This window comes from Mytilus californianus, unplaced genomic scaffold, assembly GCF_021869535.1.
Source record: "Mytilus californianus isolate M0D057914Y unplaced genomic scaffold, xbMytCali1.0.p SCAF_15, whole genome shotgun sequence".
In the NCBI taxonomy this organism is placed as follows: Eukaryota; Metazoa; Mollusca; class Bivalvia; order Mytilida; family Mytilidae; genus Mytilus; species Mytilus californianus.
This window is the reverse complement of record NW_026262637.1, coordinates 25,771,712-25,784,654: the sequence shown is the minus strand read 5'-3', so window position 1 is coordinate 25,784,654 and position 12,943 is coordinate 25,771,712.

Sequence of the window (12,943 nt, the reverse complement as noted above, 5' to 3'; positions counted from 1 at the left end):
AGTGTTGACTTATTGCTACTGAACTTATGCAGTTTGAATATTGAATAAGTTAAATAGGGTTGGAGAGTTGCTACTGTTGAAAAATGGTCATAGTTCAAGGTGAGCCATACATGATCTTAAGAGCCTCTTATTTTAAACCTTTTCTACTAAATTGTCTTTTAAAATTCATGACATTACCATATTTGTTAGCATTCTTTAATGTACATGAGGTCACAATAGTAAAACAACAAAAGCGTATGATTTTACAGTGTATGGCCTATATACAATCCATTAGTATTTTAATTTGGTCTCATATGAGGTTTGTCTCTTGCAATGTCATCTTTTGCGATTATTTCTAAAATATATTATGTAATACTACTATATAGACAGTGGAAAAGGGCATTATAACCTAAATCATTGAAAAAGTACCAAATACCAGTTTGATTTACATTTTTCATAAGTTAGATTTTTTAGTGTTTTCTGAAGCCAGGATGGTATTTACCTAAATTACTGCCCTCCATTAAAATTAATGCATGACTAAATTTTGCCCATCAATTTGCAATTTTTGTTATTAATCTACAATTGATATGACATGATTTATGTTCAATAAAAATAAATCATTTACATTTTAAAAAAATTGTTATCTACCATGGATTCATTTATTTTCGTGGGTATCAATTTTTGTGGATTAGGGAAAAGTTGCATTTACGTGGATATTTAATTTCGTGGTTTTGACAAAGTCTGCATACCAGCTTATAGAAAAATTTGCAATTCGTTGAAAATTGAAATTCGTGGTTCACCTGTATCCACGAATTCTACGAAAAATTGGTGTCCAATGAATACTAATGAATCCACAGTATAACAATATTAATAGGATAAAATTTTCCTGAATATTTATGAAATATTTGCCACTGGATGTTAAGCAAATAACAATGAATCAGTCATAGATTAGAACCAGGACCACATTTCTTCATTTATCTTATTTTAGACTCGCCATTCTTTTCATATATTTTATTTTATAAACAAACTACAGATATGTTTAATTAGGTTTATATTTTTGCATTAGTTTTTCATGGCTTTTGATAAAGATAAGCTGATCAATAGTAAAACTACACTGAACATTAGTAGAACTATAATGAGCAATAGTAAAACACTGAAAAAAACTTAAAATTACATTTACCAATAGTAAAAATGTGATTTAGCAGTCTTTGAATCTGTAGTATTTTGAATAAATTATTGGTAGAGAAAATTGTACATACAAACTAAGCTTTATTGTTTATATAAGAATTAGGTTTAATTGTCTTAATAAAATCATTGAAATAAATTCAGTGAATAACTTGAAATATAAACCATGACAAATTGCATAATATTTCATTCCATTGTATTTAATCAAGATTTAAAAACATTGCTGAAAACAAATGAAAAACAATACATGAAAATTTGTTTGGGAAATCTGCAGTTGAAATATTCAGTATATTTGAAACTGAGGAATCACCATTGGCTATTTAAGGGTGGTGCCCCTCCACTCTCGTATTTTGTAACCCAACCCGCGAATTTCAAGCAACACTTGATATCTCAGCATAAACCTTAATTTTTATATGAGATAAATTTGGAAGACTATAATGAAGTTTTGTTTTTGATGTCATAAAGTTAAGATAATAAAGTTTTGTACACACACACATTATACATGATGTATTTTACAGTATTGAAAATGATAATAAACAAAAATTTATAAGCTTCAGTATGTCCACCATTGACAATTGTTCTGTGGTAATCATTGAAACTGCTAATGATCAAGGGTAACTCTTCACTAATACAAGCAATGGGGTAAATTAGGTAGAATAATTAATTTTCAGAATTTCATTTTTATATGCACTAGTTTTGCATTACTTCTATACTTTAAACATTACTTATGATTTGTTGTGTAATTTTGAAATTTTGATTATTTGATTTTTTCACATTAGGATGAATTTCTGTTCAATAAGGACTGAAAAGGACCAGACTCTTAATTCTGAAGGGTTCTCACCACTGAATAGTTTCATGAAATTAACAGATTTGAATGTACATAGTTAGTGAAGATCATATGCAATGTTTTAAATAAAGAAGATTTTCTACAAAACATTTCGTTTTTGCTGTTGTCAATTTGAATCACCATTACAATAATTTTTTAATGCACCATATTTTGTTTCTTCAAGTTGATAATGTTATTACATGGAGATTGTTATTTTGCATGATGCAACATTAAAATGGCATAGATGTTCTCTTTATAATGTACAGCTTTGGGTTATGCTTAAAACAAATTGGAATTATTTTAGTTTACATTTTCTCTTGCCTAACTAGTAAAAATTTTACCAAAAATAAAAATTAATGTTCAATGTTTATATTCATAAGATTTATTTGAAAAAAGTCACTACAATCAAATTTTTAAATGTGACAAAACTTTGAATAGATTGCAAAAAACAGCAGGAAAGGAATATCATGAGTTGCAATGTTTTTTTTTTTTTTCTTTTTTGGCCATGGTATAGTCTGTTTACTCTCAACATTTAGTTGTTTGGATTTCCTCTTGGTATCCTCTGCCTCTTAATTTTTTTACATGTAAGATCTCTAAAGATGATAAAAATATTTAAGTTGCAATACTTAGTGAGAAAATTTTGCATATGATTGTTTAAGATCAACATTTACCTATGTTTATATTATAAACGTTATAATGGATTTATTTTATTGTTGTGTTATAATGTTGCTGTTTACAATTTTTATGCTTGTTGGGAATTTGTAAAATGAGATTTGTTATATATGTGCCATAATTTTTTATTGTGCAAGAAATTTTGATTCATGTATATTAAAAGTTTCTTATAAATTTAACTTTATATCTTTTTGATCATTTAAAGTAGTCATTTGTTGCTAGCTAGGGATGCTGAGTGCACCACAATATGACTGTCTCAAGTTTGAAAGATAGTGGATTTTATCCCAAGCTTGCTCAAACCAAAGACTTCTTGGTATTCACTTTCCCACCTATCAAGCATGCTTCATTTAAGAACAAGAGCAAAGGCTGGTTGCCTTTGAGTTAAAACAATATGTAAGGTTGGATTGACATATCTTTCTGAGGACTGGTACCTTGGAGTTAGAATAATGTGTAAGGGTGGATTGACATATCTTCCTGAGAATTGGTACCTTGGAGTTAGAATAATGTGTAAGGTTGTATTGACATATCCTCCTGAGGACGGGTACCTTTGAGTTAGAACAATGTGTTTTAACTTTAAACCATAAAAAAATTAAGTGTATTTAAAATTTTCAGAAAAATCCTTTTAAAATCAAGGGCAGATAACTATACTGAATTAAAATGGTAAATTTTTTACTTTTCAAGAAAATAAGGCCTGTGCCCCACTATTTTTATATGATATTTCGGAAGTATTTATGAAAAGCAATTCTTTCAATGAATTTTAACCAATTCTATCGTTTAATATTTCCTCAATAAAGGAAATTAAGTTTCCCCTTTATATTCATATGAAATGTCTGTGATTTTTGTTAATTTCAATGTGTTTTAACAAAAAAATAAAGTCCGTGATCCCCAGTTTTTATGTTGGAATTTGAAAGTACATTTGACCCAGACGTTAAAGAAAAATCTATCGTCAAACATTTAGACACCCCAGCTACCTTAATATAAGGAAATAATCGTTGATGCAAGATCTGCACAAAAAAATCTAGGTGAACGATTCAGGCTCTTAGGAGTGTCTTGTTTAATTTCTAACTGGCTAAACTAATTGAAACTAAACTTGAAAGGTATGTTCCTGTGAAAGTCCTTTACCAGTTTCATTACTTTGGTGCTGATCAAAAATTCAAAATGGCTATCAGTGGACGTCAAAGTTTATATTCTAACCTGATGGTAATTACATTTTGCCTTTCTTTTAAAGATGTAGTGAAATGAAAACAAAACATGCAGAATTGTCCCCTAGAAGGAACTTACCAAGTATTGGTACTTTGGTCCAGATGAAAAGTCAAATACCGCCTCCAGGGAGGAATAAATGTCCGATAAGTCCTCTCAAGAACAACTGAAGCAAATGAAGTTTAATTTTCCAGATATGTTCCTGCGAAGGTCCATAATAAGCATTGTTACTTTGATGACGATTGAAAATTCAGTGTGGCCCTCGACAGATGTTAAAGCACATACCACCCTATGAGAAATTTTATTTTGCTTTTCTTTTCAAGAGCAGATAAAGTGAAATAAAACAAAACATGCAGAAATGTTCTTTATATTGTACATACCAAGATATTGTTACATTGGTGGTGATGAAAGTCCAATAAGGCTTCAAGGAGCCAAAAAGTGTCTACTTTGTCAGATTTTCAACGATGTTCTCTTGAACCACTTTACAGATACCAAACTTCTTAGATATTTTATTAAACAAGTGTTTATTGGATCCTGATTGAAAATTCAAAATGGCCACAGCTGAGGTCAATTACATTTAAACCCTATGGGAAATTATAACTTTTGCTTTTCGTTAATAAACAGATGAAGTGAAATAAAAAAAGAAGAAATATTCCTTATAGAAGGTACTTACCAAGCATAGTTACTTTTAGTCTTGTTTAAAGTACAATATGGCTTGAAAGCGGTCCAATTGGTCTGATTTTCAGAGAGATTTCAAGAACTATTGAACTTATTGAAGCCAATTTTGCCGGATAAGTTCATGTGAAGTGTTGTTACTTTGATGTCGATAAAAAAAATTAGTATGGCCATAAACGATGACCAAAATGTTCATTGAAACCCTATGGAAATTTTTATTTTGCTTTACTTTTCAAAAACAGATGAAATCAAATGAAATCAAACCATGCAAACATATACTTTAGAAGGTTGTTTTGCTACTGTGGTCCTTTAAAATATAGCCATATTTGTCACACACTTTAACTTTGAATATTGTTGAGGTAATTTGAATGATGCCCATTCTGTATGATTTATCAGTTTACCTGTTTTAAAAATGGTATATTCATTACAACTTTTCATTTAATTTTTTCTTATGTGTGTGTGTGTTTAATTATTTCATACTTCTTTGTTATGTTTTAAATGTATTTCATAAGAGCCACATGGACGATTATTTGTATAGCTAACTGTGATACACACTTTAAATAAAGAAGTAACATAACTATTGTTAAAGGAATCTGCAATATGGCTTCAAGGGAGCAAACAATGGGGTTTATGGATCCAATTTTCAAAGTTCATCTCCAGGACCATGGAACCAATGAAACGAAACCTGACATGGATGTGCATTTGAAGGTCCATAACAAGTGTGGTTACTTTCAAAAGTTCAAAAAAGGCTGCCAGCATTGTCAGATTTATATTGGGACACTGTGATATTTTGATTTCTATTTAAGAACTGATGAAGAATGAAATTGATAACATACCACGAAGTTATGTTCTTGAGAATGTTCTTGCTATATGATATTTCTTAAGTTCTGATGAAAAGCCTGTTTCTGCTGTTTGGATAAAATAAATCCCGGTGAATGTTTCAGGCTCCACTGTTTCTTATGTGTCGGATCTGTAAGCTTGCCTAAACAAGCAATCCTTTTGAAATCATTCTTGAATGGATACTCTCAGTGAACTTTGTACCAAGATATGTTGACATTTATTGGAGATGAAAATAAATAGGGTTTTTTAATAGATAAACCCTAAAGCTTATAATATGGCTACACACACCAAATAGTTTAAAGTACTAATTAAATATTCAATGAAATAATTTTTCTGAAAATGTGTAGATAACATAGAATTAACCTCAACAACCAGTAGTTTCAGACAGAAGTAAGAAAAAGTTAACCCAGCCAACTGATGCTATCTGAACAGCATACAGAAAAGCAAAAAGGATTAAAAAAAAAAAGGAATGTGTCAAGAGACAAGGAGAACTGAGGAGGATTCTAATGAGCTAGATTTAATAGAATTCCACTAAAGCTAATGGTGATATCCAAAGCAGTCTTCTTTCCATATTTGAAAAAAAACAAACATTGATTGTAACATTTTGAAGACACAATTTTAAACGATGAATTGCACTCCAATGATTGATTAGTTCATGGTAGATAATAATGTTTCCAAACATTCTTTAATTATCATTGAGAAATTGTTTATATCAGACATACTGAAGGATATATAAATCAACAACTGTATTCTTCCCTCCCTTTTTTCACCGGAATATAAAAAATATAATCCTACCCTTTTTACCAATTTTACACAATTCAAGGGCATGACTCTAGCCCCATAAATGCAGAAAATCAAACTCTTAGTAATGGTGTTAAGTTACTTAAGTTATTAGGTTTCACTAAATAGCAGACTTTAGTTATCATCTCAAGACTTTGTTCCTGGCTGCAAAGAAGGTTGTCTTGACTAAGACGCTGGAATGTTTTTACTGTGACGATTATACTTGAGTTAACAATTTGCAAATATCGACACTATCTTATCCCCACTTCACGTAGAATTGGAAAATTTGAATGGAGTTTGTTTAAGCTGAGACCTTTCCAGCCAAACATGATAAACTTTCTTTTTATAACCTCCGGATATTCAATATATCGTCAGCAAGAGAATGGTATGAACCGTTTGAAAAAAAAATTTGATGACTATGATAACTGGCACATATCAGGAATATGAAAAAATAATTTGACTTATACCATTTGAATCGGTATTTTGAATATGCGAGACATAGGTATTACTATCCGGCGGCGGCGGCGGCGTAAACTATTTGTATAAAGCTTTATATTTCAGAAGGTGGATGACCTGGATGCTTCATACCTTGTATGCAGATACCTTATGTTATGAAGTTTCCGTCTGTCATATGCCCATTGTCCTTGACCTCATTTTCATGGTTCAGTGACTGCTTGAAAAAAATTACAGTTTTTTGTCATGTGAATTTCTCACTTATTATGAGTAATAGGATAACTATATTTGGTATATGGGTTCCTTGTGACGTCTACATGTCTGTCAGACAGGGTTAACCTGACCTCGACCTCAATTCATGGATCAGTGATCAAGGTTAAAGTTACGTGATTATGTCCGTTTCTTCGATACTACAAGCAGCAGGTCAACTATATGTCGTGTATGGAATGATTGTAAGGGGTACATGTCAGACTGGCAGGTTTTATCTGACCGTGACCTCTTTTCATGATTCATTGGTCATTGTTATTTTTTTGTGTTTTGTCTGTTTTTCAAGTACTGTAAGCAATAGGTCAACTATATTTGTTGTATGGAATAATTGTTAGGTGAATATGTCTGTCTAGATGGCGTCATCTGACCTTGACCTCATTTTAATGGTTCATTGGTCAATGTTAAGTTTTTGTGTTTTGGTCTGTTTTTCAAGTACTATAAGCAATAGGTCAACTATATTTAGTTTATGGAATGATTGTAAGGTGTACATGTCTGTTTAGCCGGTGTCATCTTACCTTGACCTCATTTTCATGGTTCATTGGTCAATGTTAAGTTCTTGTGTTTTGGTCCGTTTTTCAAATACTAATAGCAATAGGTCAATTTTAATTGGTGTATGTAATGCTTGTAAGGTGTACATGTCTGTTTAGCCAGTATCATCTGACCTTGACCTCATTTTCATGGTTCATTGGTTAACATTAAGTTTTTTGTGTTTTGGTCTTTTTTTTCAATTACCATAAGCAATGGGTCAACTATATTTGGTGTATGGAATAATTGTAAGCTGTACTTGTCTGTGTTAAAGTTTTTATCTGACCTTGACCTCATTGTCATGGACCTTTAAAAATGTTTATGTGATACTTGCAGTAAAACCTTTATTTTTAAAACTTTCAACATAATATCAATGGTCAGTAAAATAGGCGAGACATTTCAGCGTGTGCACTCTTGTTTTTATTGTGTTTTATACATGTTTCATATTAGCTATTTATAATTTTATGCCAATTCCAGACTATTCATTTTCAACTTTGTTTTCAACCCGTCCTCCCCATAACCCCGATTTAAAATGGATAGGTCATATTGTGCTACTATTCCTGATAATTTTCCAAATAGTTTCTACATTCTATGGCTGAATATCTCTTGAACTTCGGCGGTTATAGAATAAGAGTAGAATTGTCATGCACATTTAATTTAATGAACATATATCTATGACGTAGGCCTTTTCGGTGTTTTTTTTTTTTTTTTTGTGTAAACAATATTTTATTTTGAAAATAATAACGTAAACATTACAAAATGACTTTATTGGGATTGGAAAACAAGTGAATTTTCACTTTTACAAATTCCGCTCTTCGGTGTTAATAACCTGTGCCATGGATGACCTAGCTAGGGTCGATTCATTCGGGACGTTTTCAAAACGTACGTCGACTCTGTTCCTCAGTAACTAATAATAGGTCACCATTAATTGTTGTGAAAAGGATAAGTCTATCTGAAAAATTCATACAGCTTTGACTGCATTTTCATGATCCAGTGGTCTGGTCAATTTTTCATATTAGGTATGTTTCTAAGTAGCAATAAATAATTGGACAACAGGTTGCTAGGGGCCGTCTCAAAACACTAAGATTACTACACCAAGCATTACCCGTATTTGGCACGACTTTCCGCATTTTTTTTGGTTTTCAATGCTCTCCCCTTTCATATTTGATTTGGTTTTCTAAACTGTTTCGATCGCCACTGATGATGATCTCAGTCTTGTGTAGACGTAACGCGGGTCTAGCCTACCAAATTTTCAGCCTGGTATCTTTGATAAGTTTTAAATTTGCATTGAAGTGAGAGTTTTCTATGCTTATGGTTATTGAAGAATTCTATGTCAGGAATTCGTTGGTTGCTGTTTGTCATTTTTGTTTTTCGTTAATTATTATTGACTTAAATTAAGGCGAGTGTAGTAAACGATATTCAAATCGGAAATCGACCAAAAAGAGACAAATAACGGTAACAAACAACAACTGAGGAAATCCCTTGATCTCAGAAAAAAATGAGCGTCGACAAGCTAAATTAGGCTTTTGATTTTCTAAGTTTTATTGTTTCATATTTTGTTATCCATGATCTTTTATGTGACTGTCATATAAGTGAGAGGTTAAGCTAGCTATAAAACCGGGTTTAATCCACCATTTTCTACATAAGGAAATACCTGTACCAAGTCAAAAATATGACAGTTGTTTTCCATTCGTTTGATGTGTTTGAGCTTTTGATCTTGCCATTTGATAAAGGACTTTCCGTTTTGAATTTTCCTTGGAGTTCGGTAATTTTTGTTATTTTACTTTTTTTATAGCTAGCTTTACGGTATGGGTTTTGCTAGGTGTTGAATACCGTTGACCTGTACTTTTCCTCATTACCATTTTTGTCGAGCCTTCCATTTTTTCCGTATTTTACTTATAAATGGACTTAGTTTTTCTGCCAAGAAACATTACATTCACTCTGTGGTTAAAGTTTTTGAAATTTTAATAACTTTCTTTAACTATCCTGGATTTCTACCAAACTTGGAAAGAAGCTTGTTTATGATCATAAGATAGTATCCAGAAGTAAATTTTGTAAAAAAAATATCTATTTTTTCCGTATTTTACTTATAAATGGACTTAGTTTTTCTGCCAGTTAACATTACATTCACTCTGTGGTTAAAGTTTTTAAAATTTTAACAACTTTCTTAAACTATCCTGGATTTGTACCAAACTTGGACAGAAGCTTGTTTATGATTAAAAGCTAGTATCTAGAAGGAAATTTTGTTAAAATTTTGTTCGATTTTTTCCGTATTTTACTTATAAATGGACTTAGTTTTTCTTCCAGTTAACATTACATACAGTCTGCAGTTTAAGTTTTTAAAACATTTATTAGATTCATAAACTATCCTGGATTTTTACCAAACTTTGACAGAAGCTACTTACAATCAAAAGATAGTATAGAGAGGAATATTTTTATTTATTTTTTTCCTCATTTTTGTTGAGCCTGCGATTAACAGCAAAAGTAGGCGAGACAGTGGGTTCCGCGGAACCCTTACGAATTTTGTTCTTTTGTTGACAATTTTTTTTTTATTGGCGCCATACATGCAAAATTTAAATTGATTAAATTTATAAAAATATTATTATCTGGTATCTTTTGTTTTCCTATCTTTCAGGGCAGAGATATTATTTGTTGCACTTGCCATAGCAAAACGTTAACCCTTTTGTTGACTGAAGTTAACTGAAGTAATCATTCGTATAAATATATAGGATCATATATATAGTATATAAAAGAGAGACGAAAGATACCGAAGGGACATTAAAACTCATGTAAGTCGATAAATAAACTGACAACGCCATGGCTAAAAAAAAGCCAACAGACTAACAACAGTATACAAAATATAACTTTTTTTTATTTCAAATATTTCAAATGTTCTTTGATATTTAAATAAGAATTTAAACTTCCATATTGCTTAATCTAACTCAGTTTTATCGATCAATTCATGAATTGTTCCTTTGTATATTTTATGATTCTGACGTCAATAATGTATAGCTGATTTGCTATCATTATTTTTTTCTCCACTTCACGTCTCGTTGACTTTTTTTTATCTCAGTTAAACGGAACGTTGGTTGGATTTTTGTCTTCATTGAAAATCAATCAAACGTAAACAGGTGTTACTTGGTGTGTCATATTGCAGATGTGAGCCAAAATTTGTTCCTGTGAAAAAAGTTCCAGTGGAACTAATATCACAGGAAATATGTTCTGGGAGAACTTTTTTCACAGATAATTTCTATATAATTTGTTCCATCTCTATAAAATAAGTTCCACACTTTATCTGGTGAAATAAGTTCTGGGTTTGTGAAATTTGTTCCTTACCTAGTGAAATAAGTTCCGGGTTTGTGAGATTTGTTCCTTACCTGGTGAAATAAGTTCTTGGTTTGTGAGATTTGTTCCCCACCTGGTGAAATAAGTTCCTTGTCTGTGAAATATGTTCCACTGGTTAAACAAGTTATCTTATATACTGAGCATTTGTCATCAGTGAGTTTCAATTTATCATTCAAGTACATTATAAAAACATGTATTATATTGATAATGTAATAAAATAAAAGTGTAAACATCAAATTTGGATCCTGTGGAATATGTAGTATGTTTAATAAAATACTACATAGAAATACCAAAATGACACTTATGAGCCAGAAAAGAGTAGAATAAGAAAAATCATTCCGAAAAAAAGTATAGTTAAAGATGAACATGTGTACTAATTTGAAAAGGCCAAAGTGACTGATCAATTATTTTAAAAGACATAAAGAAACAACAGACACACTCTTTTGAAACTGTGCCATGACGTAAGTACATGTATGACAGTTAACAGGAAACAAGGAGGAATACCATATAAAACATAAATACAAATTATGATACATTACCATCGCTTTTATTTCTTATCGTCATCATATAGTTACAGTCATGCCTTCAATTGCAAATGTACCCCATGCAAGCACAGTACAGCATCCAGCTTGCATTATAATTTAAGTGTAACAAGAAAATATTTAACTGTGCAATATGTTGCAAAGGTACTTATTTTCTGTGAAATAGGTTTGAGCGGAACTTATATTCATTGATTTCTATGAAATATGTTCGTTAAAAACTAATATCACAGGAACTTATTTCACTTTTTTAAAACTTTTAATATTCGAACAAAATTCATGGAGCTGTGATTTTTGTTCTGGAACTTATTTCACATTCCGGAACAAATTTTACAGTGCTGGAACTTATTTTCTGTGATATAAATTCCGGTGTGCGAAACAAACAGACATGATAGGTAATAATGTCAAAAATTGGGGTACAGCAGTTAACAATGTGTTATAATCTTAATCACTATAAAAAACAAACAGCTATGTCAACAAAGAAAAACAAAATGGCATATAGACACTCTATGGACAAAGCACATAAGCAAGAATGAAAGACAAGAATACAAAAAATGACCATAGCACAATAACACAATGGCGGGACGCATAAAAAGTAAAATAACAAAAATACCGAACTCCAAGGAAAATTCGTAACGGAAAGTCCCTTATCAAATGGCAAAATCAAAAGCTCAAACACACCAAACGAATGGAAAACGACTCTCATATTCCTGACTTGGTTCAGGCATTTCTTATGTAGAAAATGATGGATTAAACCTGGTTTTATAGCTAGCTAAACCTCTCACTTGTATGACAGTCGCATAGAATTCCATTATATTGACAAAAATGTGTGAGCAAAACAAACAGACATAACAGGTAAAAATGTCAAAAATTGGGGTACAACAGTCAACATTGTGTTATTATCTTAATCACTATAAAAACAAACAACCAAATACCGAGCCACGCCAAAAGGATTTTACCAAACCTTGACTAAACAGTAAAGATTAAAAATATACAAAAACAAATAAAAAGAACACTATAACACATAATTAAGATTATAAACAACGTCAGTACCTAGAATCTATACTTCAAGACCATCATGTATTATATGTGAAGTTGATACGCGGAATATTTATCAACAAGGTATTGGTATCTTCCGATGAACTTTTTTAGAAAAAGGACGAGACATTCTTTGACATAACCCTGGTTCAACAAACTTTCTACTCAGACACTGGTGACGTTTTAAAAAGTCTGAGTAGCAACTGCAAGCTCTTGAGTACCGAATGAGTAGGGAAATGTATATCCCATATGCAGGTGAAGTTGGTAAATTGCTGCTAAGATGGGGGAATTTATGATTTCAAAATTATAATCCTCTCTTTTGTCGTAGATACTTTATTAACACACAATGATTAGTCAGCGTTCACCCTTAAAGGTTCTGTTTACAGTTTTAACAGACAATAATTAGTCAGCGTCCACCTTTAAAGCATCAGATTTACATTATTGATAAACAATAAGTAGTCGGCGTCCACCTGTAAAACAGATTTTCATTATATTAAGCACACAACAATAAGTCAATGTATACCTGTAAAGCATCTATTTACATATTTTAGACGCAATAATTAGTCAGCGTTGTCCTGTTAAACAAGCACATTATAAATACTAACGAAACAAAAGCCTA